The following is a 25,494-nucleotide window of genomic DNA, read 5'->3' as shown; positions in this document are numbered from 1 at the left end:
TGTTTGACAAGTGATGATCATCATATACTACCACTGCCATGCATACAACAAACTTTAATTTCTTTAGGTGATAGGCATTGTGTAACAACATGGGAACTCTCACATACCCACCACTATCATTCTCCATGACATCATCTGTGTTACTCTCCCTCTTTCTCTTCCTACCTATTGTTTCCTTCTGAAAAACATATTGCAGGTACTCTGACTCATCATGTTGCTTTGTTGACACTATTTTCCACATCTTCTCTACTCATTAAAAACACATTTGAGAAGAATATTGCTGCAAGTTTCCTTGTTTGTCACGGTAGTACACTTGTTGTTCAATTTCAAATCCTATTCCTCCTATTCAATACACACACACAAATCCATCAGTCATCGAGAATCCAAGTGAACAAGCATTGAGGCTTCACTAAAAAGAAAGTGTAAGAGTTTGACCTAACCCTAAGAGTACTGCCTAAGTTCTAAAACATATGATGCTATTAAATTTGCAAGGTTATAAGATTGATCTCAATTGTGACTATAGGAATTACACACTTGGTTTCTTTCATGGGTATGTACCATTCCAAGCTGTTTGACAAGTGATGATCATCATATACTACCACTGCCATGCATACAACAAACTTTAATTTCTTTAGGTGATAGGCATTGTGTAACAACATGGGAACTCTCGCGTACCCACTACTATCATTCTATAGGACATCATCTGTGTTACTCTCCCTCTTTCTCTTCCTACCTATTGTTTCCTTTTGAAAAATATATTGTAGGTACTTTGAGTCATCATGTTGCTTTGTTGACACTATTTTCCACATCTTCTCTTCTCATTAAATACACATTCGAGGAGAATATTGCTGCAGGTTTCCTTGTTTGTCATGGTAATCCACTCGTGGTTCAATTTGAAACCCTATTCCTCCTATTCAATACACACACACAAATCCATTAGTCAATTTTCTTAGGAGAGCATACATGATAAAAATCAAAGAGGAAGTTGCAGACAAGAAATAAATTCACTTACTTCTATAGAAGTGCTGACATAGTTGCAGTGGGGTATGGAGGGAGGGAGGGAGAGAAGAAGAGAAAGAGGGATGGGGTATGGAGGAAGGGAGAAGGGGAGAGAGCAAAAGAGAGAGAGATGGGGTATGGAGGAAGTGATAAAGGGACAGAGGGAGGGATGTGGTATGGAGGAAGGGAGAAGGGGATAGAGGGAGAGAGAGAGAGAGAGAGAGAGAGAGAGAGAGAGAGAGAGAGAGAGAGAGAGAGAGAGAGAGAGAGGCACCTTGTATGTGTTTGAGAGAGGGAGACAATACACTATATATATACTTAATATATTATATGTATATACATATTATATATTAAATATATTATATGTATATACACATATTATACACATATTATATATTAAATATATTATATGTATATACACATATTATATAGAATATCATATTATACAATAGCGCATATGTGTTGTTTATAGTAAAAAGAGCGTGTACGCGCTACTTACACCATAAGTACCTTGTATGCGCTTTTGATTGTTTAGGCTTGGAAATAGGCCTGGATGACACAGCTATGGTTTGTAAGTTTGATTCCCTCCATTTCTCTCATTTTTGATGTGTTTTATTTTATCAACTTGGTTTATCGACTTTGTCATCATCAGGTTTACACTTCATCAAGTGGGTGTTTCTAAAATTGCCACCATATTTTCACCCATCTTTTGAGCTTTCTAACCATATTTTTTTTCAATTTGAATAACAATAACATATTATTATTAAATTTCTTTTACTAGTGTCTCCATAGTTCTCACAGACATAGGTGCACCATTTTTTGAATAAGTTTTGATATACTTGTCCAAATTTAAAAAACTTTATATATTATTTTAGTGCACTTTATTCTTTACAATTTAAAAAAAAATTTGTATTTTCAATTTGTTTAGTGCAACTTATGCTTTGCGCATGAACAGGTACCTAATTTTCAGGATGTGCTTGATAGGAAAAATCATAAAAAAATACTCAACAAAAAATTACAAAAATTATACATCTTCTAATGTTCACTCTTAACTATCTTTCTACCAAAGGATTTGTCAAAATACTAAATCTAACTATGACTTTTTTGATGCGCACGTCAGACACTATGTTATGTTTTTCATAAAAAAATCAAGGTCATTTTTTCATGCGTGAAGGATTTGACCCCCTTAATCTTATCCAATTTTGAAAAAGTTTAGTAGTTTGGCAACTAGATTCAGAGTACTACAATATTTGTTGTTTGATTATCTTCATATCTTGAGTGGATGACTTTCAAGTTTTGTCTCCATGTTCAGGTTCACCTGATTTCAGAAAAAATGTGTCCACTTATACCCCCCTTTTTGACCAGCATCTTTGTGCACTTACCCATGAACACCATTGAGAGTCATAGACCCGAGTTAGTCTAAAAGGAAAGTAACTATCCACTCACATGCGCATGCATGCTTACATGACTAATGGTTCCCTTATGTATGCTAAATGTTGGAGAGACCTTATTTGACTTGCCTAATCAATGTGGTTGTTGTCCTAATATGAAATACTGAGTTCTACCCTTGCCTCTGCATCAAACTTCTCACATCATGTTTCTTTTAAAAAAAAACACTATTCCAAATCTTCCTCAATACCCTCAATGGAGGAGCATGTATAATGGTTTCAACATACAAAGTCAATGATCATACACTCCATTCTTCTAGACACCCTTGGATACATTACTTGGCTTCTAGGCTTGGGAAAAGTAATATGAGTTGAGCCAACACCATGAGGATAGGGTCAAGTATCATGGAAACTAATCATAATACGTGAAGATAGGGTTCACACGTAAGTGTTGGCTCTCAACAATGCCACACTTCCAAAATTGTCAATCTCAAGACTTCTCCTATTGGATCAACACTCATTGATGGCCACACAACCAAATCAATGTATCTAGGCTTCAAACTCCTTACTTTAGGCTTGGAGGACCCTACACAAGGTGTATGAACAATCACTTGGTATTTGTAATGCCCATACCCTAGCTAGACTTGTAAAACCCGTTTGACCATGATTGACTTCCTATGTGGCATTCTTGAAAGGTAGGTTAACCATGATGAAATGTGTAGTTTAGATAATATAAATAACTGTGCATACTTATTATTGTGCTTTTGCATCGATTCTCATGTAAATGTAATTGTTCCTAACCCTTGTGATAAATATTGAGCTAACGCCTTCATTGAATATGTATATGTATATGCATTCTTGTATGAATTCATGGGTGCAGGAGATTGCAGGTACAATACCGCTTAGGGCAAGGTTCATCTCCTTTGGGATTTGCAAGGTTGAGTATGCCTCCTTCATCTTTAGAATTTGGTTTTGGTGGTCATATAACTCTTGTCTTTCCTTAGCCATGGTTAGGTGAGCATCGTGTGTGGATTCGTGGGGCTTGCTTCTCATTGGGATGCGTGTCAAGAGATTTGGAGGACTTCCTCATTTTGCATTCCTTTCACGAGGTAAGTGCAGTTTGTTGTTCTAGGTATTAAATTCAAATTTATAAGTAGACGTGCACATTAGTAATTTAGAAATTTAAATGGGTAGCTCCCTTTATATGATTAATCATTAATTTAAGAGATTGCCTTAAATTATTAATGTAGCAAGCTTAAGGTATTTAACTTGGATTAGTGTGCCCATTTGTGCATTTGTAACATTTACGCATTTGTAGTTGAGAAATTAGAATAAATAAGACTCTTGCATTAGATTAGTCATTTATTTAAAAATGTCGCTTTATTATGTTATAGCGAGTTAATTTAATAGCTAATTTTAAAATAACGAATTTATTGAGTTATGTGTTTTAGAAAGGAAAAATTTTAAAGTCATTTGGGAGATAGAAATAAATTACTCATTTCCGCATTTTGGGAAGAAAAAGGGGTAAATTATTATTATTAAACGAAATTATTCCTTTTTACTTGTAAAGTCGATATAGTATAAAAGTTTGATTTTTTAGAAAATTAAATTAATCAAATGCCTTACCCGGTCAATAGTTTCAAAATAAGAAGTAGGCCTAAAATTTGTAGTGAGAAATTAAAATTTAAAAAAAACGCAATAAGAAAAATGAATAAGGAGGAAATGAATGACTCCCATTTGGATTTTCATTTATTTTATTTTAAAAATAAATGCCTAAATTCGAAATTGAAAATTAGGGCAAAATTAGGGTTTCTCTTTTTAACTTAGTTTCGAAAACATTTTGGGGGTTCTCTCTTTTGGGGAAGGTTTTTGGAAAAAAAATGGAGGTGGGGAAAAATGGGGGATTTGCATGGGAGTTGCAGGTGGAGCTCTTCGTCAAAATCTCTTCCCGGAGTGCGTTTGGAGGTAGGAATCCAACCCACCCTCTTGTTTATTTTGTTGGATCAAAAAAAAAGTTGAAAGCTCTCCATGAAAATGCTGGAAAAAGAAATGGTCATGTCCACGAATGTCATTTAGTTTTAGTTTTAGTTTTGGAAGGTTGTTGTTCTTGGATTCAAGTTTTGACATGGCTACTTGGACATTTAGAAGGGAGAAAATCTTCCCCAATATTTGCTTATACATTCTGGAAATATATAAAAAAAAAAAAAAACAAGAAATGGCTGTGACTGTGTGTGTATTTTCTTCAGTATTCATTCAAAAAAAAAAAAAAAAACGTTTTAGTTTCCAACTGTGATTTTCAAAAAAAAATCTATAAAAAAAGGAAACACAAAAAAAAAGAGGAAACAAAAAAAAAAGAGGAGAAATTTAACTTGATGGGTTAGAGTTTGGCGGGCGGAGGAGTCGAAGCTCGGCTCCCGTCACCGCCCCCTTCCCCATTTTTTTTTTAATGCCGTGGCCCGCAGGGTATTCCCTACGACCACAGCAGCCGCAGGGAACCCTGCAATCACTGTGGCCGCAGGGTAAAACCCGCGACCACAGTGGCCGCAGGGAAGCCCTGCGTGCACTATGGCCGCAGGGAATCCCTCTGCCACAGCAGGCTGCGCGGGAGCTGTGGACCACCGCCACTTCCGCGTTGGACAGTGGGGCCCGCAGTGTCCTCCTTTCTTTTTCTATTTAGTTTAAAAAAAAAAAAAAGGGATTTAGTATATTTTGGTTTTTTTTAAAATGTTTTTTTTATTATTTAAAGAAAATAAATAAATATAAAATAATATGATACAATAAAATATATCTTGAGTATTATTTGTAGGATGAAAAAAAAAAAATGAGTTGAGATTGTTATCGCAGTAAATAATGAGCTGTTTTAAAAAATGGGATAAAGAAAAGATAAATGTATATATTATTATTTACAAATATAGATATTTGGGCTTTAATTTAGTAATGACTTTTATTGTATTTTTTTTTAAATCGGGTGATAATTGATTATACGAAAATGAGTAGATTGAATGGGGGTAATGGTCTTTAATTTTTAAATGTATGCAATAGAGGCTTAATTTAGCTCGGAAAAGGATTTTTTTTTTATATTTCTCCATTCACTCTTAATATATTTTGCTCTTGTAGAAGAGGGTTGTTTTTGGTATCATTAAACAGGGGTTAGATTATTGTTGTAAAACTAACATGCCATTAGCGTTTATCTAAGATATAATTTGTTTGTCTAGATGCTTAAGACAACTTGGGAAGACGTTGTAATTACCTGTTAACTCTAGAGGACGACCCATTATTATTTTAGTAATCAATGCGTCTGTTGTAGTAGCACGTCTTGCTAGGTTTGTTTGAAACCCGGTCATTGGGTTAACTGTGTTGGTCATAACCGATTTCGCCCCTAGTCAAGTATCGTCAGTCATTAGAACCTGTACTTGCTTTGAATTGTCAGTTGGATCCGCTTTAGAAGGGACCAATTATGTATATCCCGATCGAAGTGTCTGTTGTATATTGATTGTATTCGCCTAAGTGGCAAGATGTAAAAGACTTATAAATCATGTATTCCTAACGATATAATACCAAAGGGGTCTTGCAGTTGAGCAGACCCGGAGATGTAGCCCATTAGGGGTGAACTCCGAGATCATATCTGTGTTATGCGATGTTTATAGCGTACTTTGTTTTATGTTTTAAATTATCATGAATGGTTGTATTCTTGCATAAGTGTATGGTGGAAATTTAATGAATTCAATTTTAAGTGCATAACATTATTCATCTGGATAAATGTAGTTATTTAAGTTCATAAAACATTGTGAATTATGATTATGGCAAAGTATTTAAAATATTGTAACTAAAGTTGTGGAAAGAAGTATTTTGATAAGGTTAATTAAACATAGTAATAGTGGAAAGAATCTTGCTAGGTTACATCAATGAATTAACTTGTTATTAAGCATGTAAATTGACCAATGAGTAGGGGAAAATAAAGATAGAATTAATGTTATAATTCCTAAGCTGGATTCTAAAGGATAAACATCATATAGATATTTACTTTTATCTTCTTAAATGAGCAACGCTATGTTAATGATCTTCCACTACAACGGATGAATATAATTAGTTATTTATGTTGCAATTATAACCAATAATCCTCACCAGATTAATTTGATAATTGTGTGGACTCAACTAGTATCCATATTTGTAACCTTAATAAAAGAATCCCTTATGGTTGCTAAAATGGAACTGAATAGGGAAGTTTTGGTATAGTTGTTTAAATCTTAATCTTAATAAATGTACCTTCTCATATTAACTTCATATAACCAGAACGAGTAATATGAAATAAGATAATGGTATTTTAATCCTAATAGAAGAACATCACTATGGCCTTATTATTCAAATCTTGAATTGATGAATATCATCTTGCTAACTATATCTTAAAGTTAAAGGATGAACTCATGTGGCTCTAATACATTTTCAACGTAATGATTTTAGCCATCTAGTAGTATTATTAAAACTTCAAAGAATTCGATGGCTTCTCACATTTTATCCTCCATAAAGCAACTGTAAATCTTTAGTCTGGTTATGCTCAAACCTTAATGAGGGAACCACACTCTACTAATGGAAGTTTAATCCTTAAGGAATGAATTTTTTTTTATTAACCATACTTTTTAATATTTAAAAAGAGATATCAAATGTGGGTGTATATTTTAAAATCAAATGAAGGAATCCTCGTTTTATTAATCACAGTTTAACCCTAAATGAATGAGTCTCATTAGGCATATTTTTAAACATTAAAGGATGAAATCAATTGTGAATGGATACCACAAACCCAAGGAATGAACTTCATTATATTAAACGCTTGGAACCTATTTGGAGGCCTCTTAATGTAATTATGAATTTAAGTGCATTGAATAAATAACCTATCAAGGGCCTCCTAACCACCCAAAGCAAATTGAACGCTTCCTAAAATTATAAGGTGTCCAACCATAGAGCACATATATAATCAAGATCTATGCATTGTCTCGAAATTTGAATATCCAGTTTAATGGATCTAATGACGCAGGTTGAGTTAGGTGTGAGGTTATCTAATCGCGTTGGGAAACTCCTTAGGATTGTTTTAGCCTTCCGCTGTGATATCTAAGTTGTCAGATAACTCCAATGCATCTCAATGTTGTGTCTAATTATGAATTGAGATAACTTCAAACTATCTTAATGTTGTAATTTTTCATTAACGCTCTAAATTATTTAAGGAAAAAAAATTTACACTCTATTTGAGTGTTTTTAACTTAAACCCTTAGGGGTTTCCTGGCGGGGCATTACACTTGGTATCAGAGCGCATGTTGCAACACTGGGATCTCTGGTTTCACTTGTGCTCTTAGTTGGTGTGTGTGGGTCTACCCTATGTTTTATGCTTGTCCACCTTGATGTGAGGGTGTGATTTGACAAACCCTACTTGTGTGTAACGTGTGCGTTCACACCTTGTTTCCACCTTAATGATGTGGGTGTTTTAGAAATAATTATTGGTGTTTTGTCTGCTTATTAAGGTCTTGGTCTATGACTTCTCTTACCTTGAAAAGGATTCGTATGTATCTTCGTTCTTGCCTTGTTTTACTCTTTTGACTAATCCATCTGGGTGAGTTGTTAATATCTTGAATCTAAAAGTACGAAACATGCTTGTTTATGGTTTTGATCTATCTTAATGATTGTCCACTTTAAAAAACTAGTATGGCAAATGCTAATGCTTATTATGTAGTAAATTGAGTGATTATGACTCTTCCTCTTCTCTCTCTAAGTAAACTAACAGGAATTGATATGTGTTGTTATCTTTTATTTAAGTTTTCTTATTGCAAGAGAAAGGATGATGTTTCTTGAGCCTTGTGTGAGCCTTATAACATTTTTGTGTTTTAGATTGTAAACGGGAATGACTTGGGAGTTAATTTTTGGTTAATGATAGAAAATGGTATGTTTGCATTAAGGACTCTCCATGTGCTTGGTAGGAGTAGTATAGTTAAATTCCATTTTAAGTAAGGTGCATTAAAATGTGCATAGTGATTTTGTAAAAATTGCTTGATGTGAAAAAGAATACCAAAAGAGGGCATGTTGTAGTAGCTTCAAGAGTGAAGTAATGTGCTCCTCAAAAGATTGTTTTATGTGCTTATTCAATTAGTGTGATTTAGGACCTATTAAGTGATGCACTTTTAACTTGCTTTGGATATAGATAATTGCCTTATTGTGTTTAAGAAAGAGTAAATGAAAGACTTGTTGAATTGTATGCATTAAATGTGTAAAAATCTAGGAGATAGCTCTTCATGTACCTCCTTGTTATATTATGAATTTCCAATGTTAGATTTGATGTATTATTGTATTGTATTGTATTACGAATAGCGATTGTTCTCAAGAAGACTTGTATTACAAAAGAAAATTTGGTTGTTTTGAATTCTTGTTCGGAAAACTAGAACATTATAGTGCAACAATAATGATTAGAAATGTCATGTTAGGATGCTTTGACACCTCCCTAAAAGATAGCAAAATGAAAACTGTGCAACTCAAATGATAAACTTATATCCGAGCATATGGTGTGATTTTGAAATTCTTGTGTATTTGTAGGAAATGGTTGATTTTCCAACTCTCTTTCTCCTCTTGTCTAAAATATAGGAATTGTTGTCTTTGAAATACTATTTGGAATGCAGTGATTTAAGAAGAAATTTTGTTATAAAGCATATGACATTGTATGTTGCTTTGGGCTTCTAATTGAAAGGGGAAAGTTTTTCATCTTGAAAAGGGAAATTGCATAGTTAATAATGTGAATGAAAATGCCTAGGGAAGATTGAGAAAGATATCAGAATGATGTTATTTTTTTGTGTAAATTTGAATTGTTGATAATTTCAGTACGTGGATCTAGAGTAAACTTTGTTTGGTGATTCATGTGTAAAGCATAATTAAAACTTCCCTTAAGTATATGTTAGCATAATGCAAAGTACTCCCCGTAAATGTGACTAAACCAGTAATGGTGCTATTCTGTGAGTGTTGTGAGAAAACCCGTACTTGTTTTGTGTGCCCATGGGATGGTGAAGTAATCAACCATGGGGAATATGTTTGCTTATGAGTATGGGAAACCATACCTATCTATGTGATGTTGCTTATTTGTTTCCTTACTGAGTGCCAACCCACGGGTTGTTGATAAGTCAGTATGTGAAGGGGTAGTAGTAGAAGTCACCATTCCTTGAATAGTATGAATAGCGTACGAGTAATGTCGACGCGAAGCGACTTTAGCTTCCCTATTTTGAGGAAAAGTATGGTTTTGTAACGAAACTATAACATAGGTGTACTCAATACTTCCCCTTGTGATGAACTGATTTACGAGGTTCATGTGTGCCAGCCTTATTCCTATCCTTTATCTTGAGCATATAGATGACAGTTTTTGAGCATATTGTTGGATTCCGTTGGGGCATTTTTTGCCTTGTCTTCATGAGAGGTGTGTTATTTTCTTACATAAGTTGCCAACTAACTAGTGTTGGTAGACTTGTGGGTAGACCTTAGCCATGTATACCTCTGGCTTACGGTGAGTATCCTGAGAGGAACATCGCTATGCGGAGTGTGACCAGCGCGTGCCTTATCCGCGAGGTACACTGCCATGCGGGATACGTCCATTGCGTGCTTTGTCCGCTTGGAGTATTGCCATGCTGTGCTGAGACACGATGCGGGATGTAGTAGACATTTCCATGCGGTCTACCGCTAGGTATTGGGTAGAGCCATGCCACGTGACGACGTGATGCAGGGTGATGTCGAGGTGCACACTGCCATGCCATGTGGATGTGTGACTTGGCCACACCACATGATGAGCTACTAGGATAGCTAGACGATTGTTCCTTCCTTTCTCGTTGGTGGCTAGCTACTAGTCAGGTAGTGATGTAATGTGCAATTATGATTTTATTTTAATTATTTATTTATTTCTTTGTGGGCCAGCAATTTATTTTACTTTGACCTTGGCAGTTTAGCCACGATCTTGCAATTTTGATCTTACTTGATTTGATGTTGCAAATCCGGAAAATTATTTTCTTGTCTTATTGTTGGAATTGACAATTATTATCTTCAATCTTTTGTACTTTGGTGGCTAAACCGGTTTATCCTTGTTGTTTTCATATGCTGGTCTTTTGTTGCAATGTGAATTCCTCTCCAAGAACGTAGGAGATGGGCTTGGATGAGTGTATACGAGGAAGTAGACGCAAGGAACCTTGAGGATGGAGGTATGTGAGGTTGTGAAAATAGCTAGGATCCACTACCTACCTATGAGTGGTGACTATCTCTTGGAGGCTAAACACCTTACACAACAAGGGATATTCACGAGGGACTTGTATGGAAGGAAGCACCGCTATGGTGTACCCTAGCACCATCAAGCCCTCAAGTGAGATGTTGGACATTTGTTGATCATGTATTTATTCTGAGAGCAGGCATAGAGATGTGGATCATATATGTTACCTTTGACCGAGCATTAGACATGCTCACATGTGGCCTATTGTGTTGTGTAAACCAGTCTTGTGGATGGATATTATGGGTAATCATGGATTAAATGGTACTAACTCGTCACTATGTTATGGGGCATAGTCATTGGAAAGGTTCTTGTATGTCTGAAAAGTGTAAACAATTGAGTTCTTACGTTGTTCTTATTTGTTGAAAAGTTAACTTGGTTGTAGAAATTGATATTTGAAGCTAGTTCTATGCAATAAAATTTTGTGAAAGAGAGGAATTGGTGAAGGAAATTGACCTTGAGAGCATGTTTTCCTTGTCATGTTTGATAAATGAGTATGATAACTGTGTCTATATGTATTTTAATTGCTTTAATTTGGTGTAATAAGAAGGGAAAAGTCTCGTATCTTTACTATAATTGTGTGTAAATTCTAGAACGTTCTAAGATGTGAATGATGATAGATGCATTTTTGTTAATGAATGATGACACTTGTAGAGGATTTATGAATAATGTTCTAAGATGATGGCAAAATAGTTGTTTGTGCAAATTGATAATTGTTAATTGAGTTTAAGGACTAATAAGTGTTGTAGGACTTCCATTTAGCTTTGCGACTTCCAGGAGTAAGTCGGAGCCTAGGGGGGGAGAATGTAATGCCCATACCCTAGCTAGACTTGTAAAACCCGTTTGACCATGATTGACTTCCTATGTGGCATTCTTGAAAGGTAGGTTAACCATGATGAAATGTGTAGTTTAGATAATATAAATAACTGTGCATACTTATTATTGTGCTTTTGCATCAATTCTCGTGTAAATGTAATTGTTCCTAACCCTTGTGATAAATCTTGAGCTAACGCCTTCATTGAATATGTATATGTATATGCATGCTTGTATGAATTCATGGGTGCAGGAGATTGCAGGTACAATACCGCTTAGGGCAAGGTTCATCTCCTTTGGGATTTGCAAGGTTGAGTATGCCTCCTTCATCTTTAGAATTCAGATTTGGTGGTCATATAACTCTCGTCTTGCCTTAGCCATGGTTAGGTGAGCATCGTGTGTGGATTCATGGGGCTTGCTTCTCATTGGGATGAATGTCGAGAGATTTGGAGGACTTGCTCATTTTGCGTGCTTTGCACGAGGTAAGTGTAGTTTGTTGTTCTAGGTATTAAATTCAAATTTATAAGTAGACGTGCACATTAGTAATTTAGAAATTTAAATGGGTAGCTCCCTTTATATGATTAATCATTAATTTAAGAGATTGCCTTAAATTATTAATGTAGCAAGCTTAAGGTATTTAACTTGGATTAGTGTGCCCATTTGCGCATTTGTAACATTTACGCATTTGTAGTTGAGAAATTAGAATAAATAAGACTCTTGCATTAGATTAGTCATTTATTTAAAAATGTCGCTTTATTATGTTATAGCGAGTTAATTTAATAGCTAATTTTAAAATAACGAATTTATTGAGTTATGCGTTTTAGAAAGGAAAAATTTTAAAGTCATTTGGGAGATAGAAATAAATTACTCATTTCTGCATTTTGGAAAGAAAAAGGGGTAAATTATTATTATTAAACGAAATTATTCCTTTTTACTTGTAAAGTCAATATAGTATAAAAGTTTGATTTTTTAGAAAATTAAATTAATCAAATGCCTTACCCGGTCAATAGTTTCGAAATAAGAAGTAGGCCTAAAATTTGTAGTGAGAAATTAAAATTTAAAAAAAACGCAATAAAAAAAATGAATAAGGAGGAAATGAATGACTCCCATTTGGATTTTCATTTATTTTATTTTAAAAATAAATGCCTAAATTCGAAATTGAAAATTAGGGAAAAATTAGGGTTTCTCTTTTTAACTTAGTTTTGAAAACATTTTGGGGGTTCTCTCTTTTGGGGAAGGTTTTTGGAAAAAAAATGGAGGTGGGGAAAAATGGGGGATTTGCATGGGAGTTGCAGGTGGAGCTCTTCGTCAAAATCTCTTCTCGGAGTGCGTTTGGAGGTAGGAATCCAACCCACCCTCTTGTTTATTTTGTTGGATCAAAAAAAAAGTTGAAAGCTCTCCATGAAAATGCTGGAAAAAGAAATGGTCATGTCCACGAATGTCATTTAGTTTTAGTTTCAGTTTTGGAAGGTTGTTGTTCTTGGATTCAAGTTTTGACATGGCTACTTGGACATTTAGAAGGGAGAAAATCTTCCCCAATATTTGCTTATACATTCTGGAAATATATATAAAAAAAAAAAACAAGAAATGTCTGTGACTGTGTGTGTATTTTCTTCAGTATTCATTCAAAAAAAAAAAAAAAACGTTTTAGTTTCCAACTGTGATTTTCAAAAAAAAATCTATAAAAAAAGGAAACACAAAAAAAAAGAGGAAACAAAAAAAAAGAGGAGAAATTTAACTTGATGGGTTAGGGTTTGGTGGGCAGAGGAGCCGAAGCTCGGCTCCCGCCACCACCCCCTTCCCCATTTTTTTTTTAATGCCGTGGCCCGTAGGGTATTCCCTACGACCACAGCAGCCGCAGGGAACCCTGCGATCACTGTGGCCGCAGGGAAGCCCTGCGTGCACTGTGGCCGCAAGGAATCCCTGTGCCACAGCACACTGCGCGGGAGCTACGGACCACCGCCACTTCCGCGTTGGACGGTGGGGCCCGCAGTGTCCTCCTTTCTTTTTCTATTTAGTTTTTTTTAAAAAAAAAGGGTTTTCGTATATTTTGGTTTTTTTTAAAATGTCTTTTTTATTATTTAAAGAAAATAAATAAATATAAAATAATATGATACAATAAAATATATCTTGAGTATTATTTGTAGGATGAAAAAAAAAAAATGAGTTGAGATTGTTATCGCAGTAAATAATGAGTTGTTTTAAAAAATGGGATAAAGAAAAGATAAATGTATATATTATTATTTACAAATATAGATATTTGGGCTTTAATTTAGTAATGACTTTCATTGTATTTTTTTTTAAATCGGGTGATAATTGATTATACGAAAATGAGTAGATTAAATGGGGGTAATGGTCTTTAATTTTTAAATGTATGCAATAGAGGCTTAATTTAGCTCAGAAAAGGATTTTTTTTTTATATTTCTCCATTCACTCTTAATATATTTTGCTCTTGTAGAAGAGGGTTGTTTTTGGTATCATTAAACAGGGGTTAGATTATTGTTGTAAAACTAACATGCCATTAGCGTTTATCTAAGATATAATTTGTTTGTCTAGATGCTTAAGACAACTTGGGAAGATGTTGTAATTACCTGTTAACTCTAGAGGACGACTCATTATTATTTTAGTAATCAATGCGTCTGTTGTAGTAGCACGTCTTGCTAGGTTTGTTTGAAACCCGGTCAATGGGTTAATTGTGTTGGTCATAACCAATTTCGCCCCTAGTCAAGTATCGTCAGTCATTAGAACCTATACTTGCCTTGAATTGTTAGTTGGATCCGCTTTAGAAGGGACCAATTATGTATATCCCGATCGAAGTGTCTGTTGTATATTGATTGTATTCGCCTAAGTGGCAAGATGTAAAAGACTTATAAATCATGTATTCCTAACGATATAATACCAAAGGGGTCTTGCAGTTGAGCAGACCCGGAGATGTAGCCCATTAGGGGTGAACTCCGAGATCATATCTGTGTTATGTGATGTTTATAGCGTACTTTGTTTTATGTTTTAAATTATCATGAATGGTTTTATTCGTGCATAAGTGTATGGTGGAAATTTAATGAATTCAAATTTAAGTGCATAACATTATTCATTTGGATAAATGTAGTTATTTAAGTTCATAAAACATTGTGAATTATGATTATGGCAAAGTATTTAAAATATTGTAACTAAAGTTGTGGAAAGAAGTATTTTGATAAGGTTAATTAAACATAGTAATAGTGGAAAGAATCTTGCTAGGTTACATCAATGAATTAACTTGTTATTAAGCATGTAAATTGACCAATGAGTAGGGGAAAATAAAGATAGAATTAATGTTATAATTCCTAAGCTGGATTCTAAAGGATAAACATCATATAGATATTTACTTTTATCTTCTTAAATGAGCAACGCTATGTTAATGATCTTCCACTACAACGGATGAATATAATTAGTTATTTATGTTGCAATTATAACCAATAATCCTCACCAGATTAATTTGATAATTGTGTGGACTCAACTAGTATCCATATTTGAAACCTTAATCAAAGAATCCCTTATGGTTGCTAAAATGGAACTGAATAGGGAAGTTTTGGTATAGTTGTTTAAATCTTAATCTTAATAAATGTACCTTCTCATATTAACTTCATATAACCAAAACGAGTAATATGAAATAAGATAATGGTATTTTAATCCTAATAGAAGAACATCACTATGGTCTTATTATTCAAATCTTGAAATGATGAATATCATCTTGCTAACTATATCTTAAAGTTAAAGGATGAACTCATGTGGCTCTAATACATTTTCAACGTAATGATTTTAGCCATCTAGTAGTATTATTAAAACTTCAAAGAATTCGATGGCTTCTCACATTTTATCCTCCATAAAGCAACTGTAAATCTTTAGTCTAGTTATGCTCAAACCTTAATGAGGGAACCACACTCTACTAATGGAAGTTTAATCCTTAAGGAATGAAATTTTTTTTATTAACCATACTTTTTAATATTTAAAAAGAGATATCAAATGTGGGTGTATATTTTAAAATCAAATGAAGGAATCCTCGTTTTATTAATCGCAGTTTAACCCTAAATGAATGAGTCTCATTAGGCATATTTTTAAACATTAAAGGATGAAATCAATTGTGAATGGATACCACAAACCCAAGGAATGAACTTCATTATATTAAACGCTTGGAACCTATTTGGAGGCCTCTTAATGTAATTATGAATTTAAGTGCATTGAATAAATAACCTATCAAGGGCCTCCTAACCACCCAAAGCAAATTGAACGCTTCCTAAAATTATAAGGTGTCCAACCATAGAGCACATATATAATCAAGATCTATGCATTGTCTCAAAATTTGAATATCCAGTTTAATGGATCTAATGACACAAGTTGATTTAGGTGTGAGGTTATGTAATCGCGTTGGGAAACTCCTTAGGATCATTTTAGCCTTCCGCTATGATATCTAAGTTGTCAGATAACTCCAATGCATCTCAATGTTGTGTCTAATTATGAACTGAGATAACTTCAAACTATCTTAATGTTGTAATTTTTCATTAACGCTCTAAATTATTTATAATAAAAAAATTTACACTCTATTTGATTGTTTTTAACTTAAACCCTTAGGGGTTTCCTGGCGGGGCATTACAGTATTACAATAGAAAGAGCCTTCCTCTAGATTTTTTTTTGCAACACACACATCATTGGTAATCATTGTTATGGCAGATGGTCTATTAGGATAGTAAATAAAATGCTTATTCTTTTTCCGCCCTTTGAAGCTACAACAACGTATTTGACTTGGCAGGGTCCCCACACATCACTTCAACACCAAACATTAGGCAATTCAACCTTTTTCCTTCTCAATGCATTTTTTTTTGTCTTTCACTAGTTTTCTTAGTTTGATACATAGGGATATCAAACCTTTCATGGTATCATCACATGCACAAACTTCCCCATATGTCCCTGTAAGTCTAAGATATTAAATACATTTCACCTAACACTATTTGGTATAGATTCTTGTGTCCTATCCATATAGGATGTTTGCACACCGCACTATCATACTTGACTCATATGTATGATGCAGACGTAGGGGCATGTATAATGGTTTCAACATACAAAGTCAATGATCATACACTTCATTCTTCTAGACACCCTTGTATACATTACTTGGCTTCTAGGCTTGAGAAAAGTAATATTAATTGAGCCAACACCATGAGGATAGGGTCAAGTATCATGGCAACTGATCATAATTTGTGAAGACAGGGTTCACACCTAAGTGTTGGCTCTCCATAATGCCACACTTCCAAAATTGTCAGTCTCAATGTTGAAATGTGATAGCTAGATCAGATTATGTTGATTAAATTTTAATGTTGCCTAAGTGGAAATTAAAATTTAATATATATTATAATAACAACAATATCAACCAAGGCTTATTGCAGGAAGATAGAATATATTTTGAACTAGGACAAAAAAATCTAGTTGGAGTGGGGTTCTTTGATTCCTCCTAACATCAACATAGTGTCCAAATGTGTCAAACGTACAAATTCAAATTGGACACCCCCTATGACATGATGAATCAAACTCAATTTTGGCAGGGAAGCTAAAGGAAACCCAAGGTCTGCGGAATATGGTTGTATTGTTAGGAAAGATACATGAGACATTATGGGCATTGCTTCCAATAATGAGGTGAAAGCAATGGCTCTGGCTAGAGGTCTCATATTTTGTGTTGATAATGGATTTATATCAGTGGAAATAGGGGGGACTCACAAATTATAATCACCACCAAGAACAACTTGACACCCAATTGGAAGCTTCGACACTATTTGGTTGATATTGCAATGCACCTTAACAATTTAAAAATTATAGAATTTCCCACACTTTTTGCAAAGCAAACAAAGAAATTGATTATCTAGATAATGTTGGTGTCTCACTAGAATCATACAGTGAGAAAATATTGACTTTTGACTGGCAGAATGAGCTGAAATAGATTGTAAAGGATGAGGCTGAATCGATATGCAAAGTCAAGTCAAGGATCTGATAAGAAGCAGGAAGGTACCTAGGCCATCATGGAAACTTTTGATGGGTAATTCTATGGCCCAAGGTGTAGACATAACCAGCATAGATCTCAAGCTCTCTTATGATTGCACATCAGATGTTGGTGAATGTGGATCGACCATTGGAGCTTTGTTTTAGCTAGAGGTAGGCCATACCTTAGTGGAAGGACAAACTAGAGACCTCTATTTTTTCATATGCTTTGGTAGATTGGTATCAGACTAGTTAGATAAAGGTGTGACCAACGACTTGACAAGTTCTCAGAATAGTAAAGATATGTTGTGCGGATGAAGCTTGATTGGAAGTCAGACCTATTCTAGTCTCTAGACTTCTCTAGAAATTACAAAACTTTATATAAGGAATGGTTCAGATTGTAGTCTTAAGCTTGGAAGTATTGATCTCAACCTATGGTGCATCATTTTGGTCTTAGTTTCTTATGTAGAGAGGAATTGATCTAGGCCCAATGCAGCCAGCTATTTCAAGCAAACGATGTGGTCTGGAGTGTTGTATAGTGGGTGGCTAATGGTATATTGGGTGGTAATCGACAACGGTGTGATGGGTTTGTTTATGAGGCTGTCATTTTCCCTATGGTTGACATATTCGATTCAAAGGAAGTGAGCATATAGAGGATTGATGACTTTTTCTGCCCGTCTGATGGACAAGCCCTGACAAATGTCATTCTAGAGTTGGATTTTGAATTTTTGGTAATCACCCTCAATATCTATTTTAACCACACCAACTACATCTCCTTTGAATCAGAGGAGTCAGACAGTGAAGATGAGGAAATTTCCCAAAAAAGGGAAGCACAAGAGAGGAGGAAGAACTTCATCTAGGAGGCATGGGAGGTGTTTATGGTAGGGGTTAGGAATGGAAATATGGATCCCTTCCATAGACTACTCAACTCTACCGATAACTGGCTCTCGGCATCACTTGAAACTACACTTCTATGACCCTATTGCAGACAATAGGAATAATTTTGTAAAATTAGCAGTAGCACTATCTTTTCAACCAACTATAGTGAAAATCCCAAATCATCTTTGGTGGTTCCTTAGTGAGAATACAAATCTATCTCATGTAGCATAGGAGCTCATTTTCTATGTGAAAATCAAGAACCTACCACCTAACTGTGAATTTTTGGTATATGTCAAAGAATTCAAGGTCTGTAATGTTAAGTTAAAGTCATTCTATTGTTTCATGCTTGCAAGAACCAAATGTTGTTATCAAAGTTGCAGATGAAAGATAAGTCAAGCAGTCAACAACCTTATCAGTACTCTCATTCTTGTGTCAAATGTTCATTTGAAAAAAAATGTTGTAGGTACGTGAAGCACCTTTGATGATTGTAATTTTAAAACTCACCTCAAGTCTACATGAACTGAAGAGGCTTGTAATAAGTATGCATGACTATCTCCCTACACAAAATGTAATCCTTCCATTGCATGCAAACCTAAATGAGAGCATATATCTCTTTGTTATATTCTAGGTACTTACCCACTATGTTATAAAATATCTTGTTATGGTAAATAGAAAAAGTCTTAGGTGACACTATGTTAGAAATGGCTTACCATTGTAGGTACGGAGCACCTTTGATGGTCATTTTGCAACTCACCTTGAGTCTACATGAGCTGCATAATCTTGTGATAAGTATGGATGATTGTCTCCTTCCAATATGTAGTCCTTTCATTGTATGCAGACCTAAACAATAGCATAAATCTTAATCATATTTTAGGGCCTTTCTTACCTTTAGGGTTGAGTTTATCTTCAACCAATATTTTGACATTTAAAGATGTCATTTTCATCTAGATGTATTGATGACGGATGCTAGACATTATAATTTGTAAAGAACAAATGCTTCTTAGAGGCATCTGCTTCTTAGAGTTCTTGATGCCAATTTTTTAACACATTGTGTGTTAAGTATTGATGTAGTCAAATACAAATTTTCTCTCATAGTTGCCACAAAATTTACTTTTCTTCATTTGTATCTTTTGGAAAAATCTTCCTTGATGACCTCCAGGAAACCACCCAAACTGAAATTCACCTCCATCACTAAATCAAGTGGAGTTCCTTCAACTCCTCCTTGGCTAGTAAGCTAGTAATCCAACATTGTTGAACTGGAATTCTAATTTAAGTAGGGTAGACATAATTCTCTCTAATCTAAGAAATTACAAAGAAATATATCTCCAATTTAGAAATGTAATCACCAACAACATCTACATCAATTTTCCCGTCAATGTTAGGGATGCCACAGCCTACCTAGGCTCTAAAGGGAGTCCAATTGCCAAATGAACTTTCCAATGGGGCCCACTACTTATTTTGGTTACTTCAGAGCATCAACACAAATGGGTTCATCATCCTTGATCTTTCTTTTCCTCAAGCCACCTAGATCAACAACTTGATGGAATTTGAGGAGTTAGTAGCTAGTTCTTCAATGTCATTGAATCTCATCTTTAGTTCAAATATCCAATATCTAACTACATTTGATGGTACATTAATATAACCCAGGTATTTTTCGAGGTTCAGGTTAAATATTTAAGTTCAAACTTTAAATAGCCAAAATATTTTCATGATTTTGTGGTTATGTTTTCTAGTTTATCAGTCAAAGATGCTTTGGTGCTTATGTTTTCTATTTGGGGGGTCAGTTTACATACTTTTGAACAAACTAATAAATACCAAAGGCTACTAGAGAGGGAGTAGATATTGCACAATTTACTTGGTGTTGCACAAAATTCAACACATGTGGGCTACCCCAGAAGATGTGTCTTATTTTACATAGTTGGATCATACCTCTCTGAGGAAGGATGCATTGTTCTTGTGAGCAAATTCAAACCATTGCAGGAAAAATAAAAATAACATAAAAGATGCTCTGGAGGTTTCAAACCGATTTCCATTACCTATAATGATGAATGCTCACAAATAGAATAGAGAAAATTTGTCTTGTCGCACATTTTATTTTCCTTCGTTAGTCCAACTAATGTTAACAATGAAAGGAGTAGGAAGCTTCCCATCTAGAGTCATTTGGGTTATGAATGTAGCAGTCAAAAGACATCAAATGTGTTAAAAGGTTATTATAGTAGTAAAACATCATTTAACAAGTGGATGATCAAAATATTACAAATGCTCTTATTAGATATATATATAAATTGTGGAAGCTTAGACATGGCATGAGATGGTAGTTGTTTTGGAAAATGTCTCAGCAAGTAGGCAATCTCTCTAAGCATAGAGAGAATACTATTATGAGATTTTGTAGTTTAACTATTTGAATTTCAGTATCATCTATAGTCAAAGTTTTAATTTGAAATTAATGTAAATGTTTGTTGTATATCCATGTGGCTATTGTGAAGATAAAGTGATGCACTTAAATTTGTAGTTTATAAAAGAAAGAAGGATGAATGAGCCTAACAATAGTCGTGACTATGATTCTGTCCAACAATGAATAATGGTGAATAGAAGATCATATTTTAGTGTCCATTGAATAATGGTGAATTGTGGAGCTACTCAAGGAAGGAATTAACCTCCAAAAATATTCATTGGCATCATAGTGCTATTCCTATAACGACATGGTAGAATTGGATTAATGAACCTATCACATCTCTACTCCTAATCTAGTTTTTACAATAGGCACATGCTAGTAAAATTTATAAGAAGTGGTACCATTTATTTTTAAGTTCATTTTAACATTTAAACTCATTAAAAAGTTAAAATATTTGCATTTGTTGGTGTTGGAAATAAGCCACACCCAGACCGACAATGGATTGGTCCAAGAGGGGCTAGTAGCTCAGTGGTAGAGCACTCTAGTAGAGTATGGAAGGTCCTAGGTTTGAGTCCTAGCTGGTCCATGTATCAACATGGTATCATAACCAAGTCCAGGCTAGGAGCCCCAAGCACATGAGAGGTGTGGCTTAAGGGGGATGTTGGTGTTGGAAATAAGCCACACCCGAACCGACGATGGATTGGTCCAAGATGGGATTGTAGATCAATGGTAGAGTACTCCAATAGTGTATGGAAGGTCCTAGGTTTGAGTCCTAGCTGGTCCATGTCTCAACAATATTTATGGGAAGGTGGGAAGCTAAAAGATATAATTTTGTAGTTAGTTTTCAAGAATTACTTACCAGAAGTTGAAATAGCTCATTGCTAATTTCTTAAAAGTTAATAAGATAATGGTGGAGGGGTCTATATTTATAATACTTCTTATGCTTTCACATATGAGTTATAACAATTCGAAGGAGGGCATTTTAATTCAGTTTTGGAGGGAGAGATAGAAGTATATTTTCTTTGCCTTTAAATTCTTTGATTTTGTCAAGGAAATGAAGGAGATTTTAGGAATCCTTGTGCTCATTTGTATTTACTTTTGATTGTCATTTTCCTTTCTGATTTGCAATCCTTTCTTGATGTTTTCATATGTTATATCAGATTGTGTGTGTTCTTTAAATGATTTATGAGTCTTAAATTGTTCATACCATCTAAAAGGAATTGTTTCTTATGATCTTTGTGTCATTTATCTCTATTTTCCTTTGATTCTAAATTCACAATTGCATCTGTGTCATGGCTATGTATAGGTGTTAGTTTTTCCTTTTCTACTTTCTAGTTAAAAGCATACCACTAAAAAAGATAAATTACATCAAACAAGGGAATTGTACCTCTAAAATTTAGAGGAAAATCACTTATTTAATAGTGATTTCTCCAACTATTGGTGATATTTGTCTTTATTGGTTGGGTAATTCAAGTCATTTGAATTATTATTTTAAAAAGATAAATTTGTTTACTAATAATAGGGAATGATTTAATAAATGTAAACAATGCAAGAATACTCAATCTTTCAATAGTTACTATTATACATGCAACAAGTTTGGTCATAAGGCAGCTAACTGTATATCCAATACAGGAAGTGGAAATGATACACAAGACATTGCATGTTATAACTGTAACAAATAGAAAAATATTAATAAGTTTTGTAGAGGAAATAATACCAAGTCTTTTCTTTTAAAGAAGAAGGTTGATCTAACTCAAATAGAGAAGATGGAAAAGATTTGGGTTCAAAAATTAGAAGAAAAGAAAGATGATGAAGTGAAGGATGGATCTGCACCTCAAGATGGTACATATGGCTCTTCTAGAAAATACATTAAAAGGGGTATCAATTTAGGGGAAGTTATGTTTCTAGATTTTTAGAACCCTTGAGAAGAAAAGATGTTGAAATCTTCAACATATTGGTATAACATAGTGTGGACATGATGAATTGATAGTACTAAGTCAATTGGCTTAATTTCCAAAGAAAATGTTTTTCTTGTAGAGGATTGCATTTAACATGATTCATTGATTGAGTCCATGTAACAACTTTGTGAAGTCATATGTGCCTTCAAAATTCAAAACCATGGTGGCTATGGTCTACAAATGATAACTATTTATTTCTTGTAAGAGAATAAAATCATAATGGTGAACACTACAAAATGCTTACATAGGAACTCAAATATTCACCATTTATCAAAACACACAACTCCTATGAAATTTTCCTTTGACACTTTGGAGAAAAAAAAAGTCGACCTACCTGAGTCACCAAATGATCCAACTCAATGCAAGATTATATTGTCATTGCTACTTGATTTGTATCTAGAAAAGACCTTGTAGGAATCCTCGATCTCACTTTCTTTCAAAAGTGGATCCGCCAATCAATAGCACACACTACTATTGACAATTCCAGTGATAACTCAAAATGAGTGCAAGAACTATTAGAAATTTGGGTTTAATAGATTAGGGAAAAATATATACTTTGCAATCTTTAATCTATTTGTGAACACTATTGATGAAACCAAATCAGATACCCTTGATTGTAAATAAAACCTTACCTGAGGAGCGCGCAGTTGTGGAGAGATCACTCCATGGGGGGGAGGGAGCCAACAAAAGCTTCAACTTTAGCAGACGACGCTCTTGACAAATGCTTGGTTTTTAAAAAAATTATCCTACGTTATGTTTTTTTTTCTTTAAAGTGCCTGAGTTCATCAGAATTTTGATGGAAAGCATCCGTCAAAATTCTGACAGAAAGCATCCATCAGAATTTTGATGAACAAGGGCACTTTAAAGAAAAAAAATCAAATTTGATCATAGCATGCCTTGTCCGTCGGAAACCTTCGTCAGAATTTGAGGCCAAATGTATTAGTGTCTTATCCTGCATGACCACATGACTTCTTACAATGTGTTGTGGGATAAGGGAAAAGACCACCCATTTGGTTAATTTATTATCTCGTGACAGTCTTATCCCACATACCTCTTTTTGAACCTACCAAACATTGGGTTCCTATGCACCTTAGATTTCCTTATTCCATGACCCTCTGCTGAGGACTTTATAACTCCATGGGATAAGTAAAAAGATTATCATTATTTCCTATCCCATGAGACATTTGTGTTGGCATATGTGTAGAATATGTTGACATGATGATATTGTGTTGTCATTGATGTCAATATGTTGTTGAGTGAACTGGTAATAAACTGGCAAAGTGAACCGGTATGCTGTTGAGAACCGGTATATGTGAAACAGTGAACTGGTATATGTGAAACACTGAAGTGGTATGTTTGTTCAAGTGAACCGATATATGGAATGTTTTCTATCAAGGTTTAATGTGGTATGACTACCGATTGGTAGTCTCAGCCTCAAGGTTTTTGGTTGAAGTGTTTCGAGCCTGTGTGATTCAACTGATGGCATTGTATGATGAGTTAGCATTGTAATGGAGATCAGATCATGTTGCCATGTCAGCCTCATGCACATGAAGGATCTTGCATGTAGGAGATTGATCCTATCTACCTCAGGAATGTGCGAAGTCTCTGCAAATGGTGAAGAATGCGTGATGGGTTATTGCCTCCAAGAAGCGGTGAAGAACGAATGATGGAGAATGTCTTGAGATCTGTTCAAGACTATTGTATCAAATACAAAGTGTTAAATTGTCAGGATTGAACTGACAAATCTGCTCAACCTTAATGTTTAGGGTTTAGGGTTTATGCTACCGACCTATCTATTTCCTATAAGGTCAAGGTTGTGTTTCATGTTGAGATTGTTGGCAAATGTTGTGTGTGTATCTAAGTGTAGAGATATGTGATTCTTGCCAGACCAAATAAGAGAATTGATACCTATAGAGTGTGTGTGTAGAAGGAAGGAACTAAAGCGGATCTGCATTGGTACTGTGTGCTATTACCAGATCATTGTAATACCTGTTGGTCTCTAACCATTTCAACAGTTAGAAAATCCCTTAATAGGGTAGCTTTAACTAGCTTGCTATAAATACTTTAATGGGGTGACTCAAAGCCATTGAGTTCATAACATCCTCTGACAAGGTAACCTTTAACAAGGTTTAACTCTTAACTGGGTATTCTAGTGATCCCTTAACCGAGTGATCCCTAACAAGATCGGTTCCTAATAGAACTTGGTGTAACAGTCTTTAACTGGACTAGGCTCATAATAGAGCGGACTTCTAAAGAGTTCAAGAACAACTTGTGGGTATTCATCCCCACCGTGGTTTTTTCCAGTTGGGTTTCCACGTGAAAAACATGTGTGCCATGTGTGATACCTCTTTCATGTGATGTTTTGATATTTCTTGTTTTGTGATGAATCATGTTGATCTAGCAAGCTTGTATGTTTCTGATGGTAGATTATATGTTTATGCACAAGGATAAAGCAGAAATGAAGGTGTAGGTTGTGTGGAAAGATAAGTGTTTCCAATTTAAGTCTTTCATAGTCACATTGTGTTTAACCGGTAGTAATCTAGTTCAGACAGGTGTTAGTGATTGCTAGTCAAGTTCACTGTTTGCAGTCAAACCGGTTCAGGAGAAGATTTTGTGCCTATATTGATTCAGCCCCCCCTCTCAGTACTGGTTTGGTACTCACTGTTCATCTTTGAGTTATCAATTGGTATTAGAGTGCCCTCTAGGTCCTCTGTGTTGTAAGCTTAACCTCTTGAGGGAAAGATCCTATTGTAATGATGAAGAGGGAAGGTCCAAAGT

This window comes from Cryptomeria japonica, chromosome 8 (assembly GCF_030272615.1).
Source record: "Cryptomeria japonica chromosome 8, Sugi_1.0, whole genome shotgun sequence".
NCBI classification, from domain to species: domain Eukaryota; kingdom Viridiplantae; phylum Streptophyta; class Pinopsida; order Cupressales; family Cupressaceae; genus Cryptomeria; species Cryptomeria japonica.
Note: the sequence above shows the minus strand (reverse complement) of the source record.